This window comes from Camelina sativa, chromosome 5 (assembly GCF_000633955.1).
Source record: "Camelina sativa cultivar DH55 chromosome 5, Cs, whole genome shotgun sequence".
Classification (NCBI taxonomy): Eukaryota; Viridiplantae; Streptophyta; class Magnoliopsida; order Brassicales; family Brassicaceae; genus Camelina; species Camelina sativa.
The window spans coordinates 26005360-26006347 of NC_025689.1; positions in this window are offsets into that span (position 1 = coordinate 26005360).

A 988-nucleotide genomic window follows, 5' to 3' on the forward strand; every position below is an offset into this window, starting at 1 on the left:
GAACCATAACACAACCACCACAAGCAAGAACAACACCACTAACACAACCAATCAAGCAAGAACAACACCACAAAGCACCACCAATCAAGCAAGAACAACAAAGGATTCTCAGGCTTAGATAAGCCATGGTCATGCACTCACCTTATCAACTGATTATAACAACCAATACAACCAGTTGATACCCTCCTAACGTCTGAAACAGCCCAGAAACGCCCTACAACAAGCCACACAACCAAAAACGACTTATAACAAAACTGGACAGAAACATCAGAAAAGAACAGTCTCAAAGACAAAACCCTAAACTAAAAACCAACCGTTAAATATCAAATCGCTCCGGTGAAAAGCTACCCCTAGACGTCACGAAGCTTCCNGCCAACCTAAATCACAACTCCTCTTTAAACCAATAAAAACCAATACACACAGCGGAAACATACCAACCCTACAGAACCATTACAACATCAATACAATACCAATCCTAAGCATTCTATCCAAGAACCTAGCATATATCTATCCAAGGTTCCCAACATAAACAATATAGCAAAGACCAACAACACACAAACGACACCCTAGATCATCCTCCTCCTCATCGCCATGATTCCACGTCACATACCTTTACCTGCATACCACAAACAACAATTGAGATGCGTAAGTATTATCACAAATACTTAGTGAGACAATCCTCCCATCTACTGGGCTATACACACAAGCCACTGAGAAACCAATGCTTAACAAATAACAACCAAACACAAACAAACCAGGAAATCACATAACAAGCAACTTGGTGTCGACCGACACCAGAGAGGTGTCGATCGACACTGGCCAAACATGGTGTCGACCGACACCTAACTGGTGTCGATCGACACTCCCTTCGCAGACGCGAACTGCACAAATCCGAACGACGAACCTCCGTTTCCTATCATCTCCAATCCGTTCCAACCTCACCCAAAACCTTCAGGAACCTATAGGAACAATAACACAACCACCACAA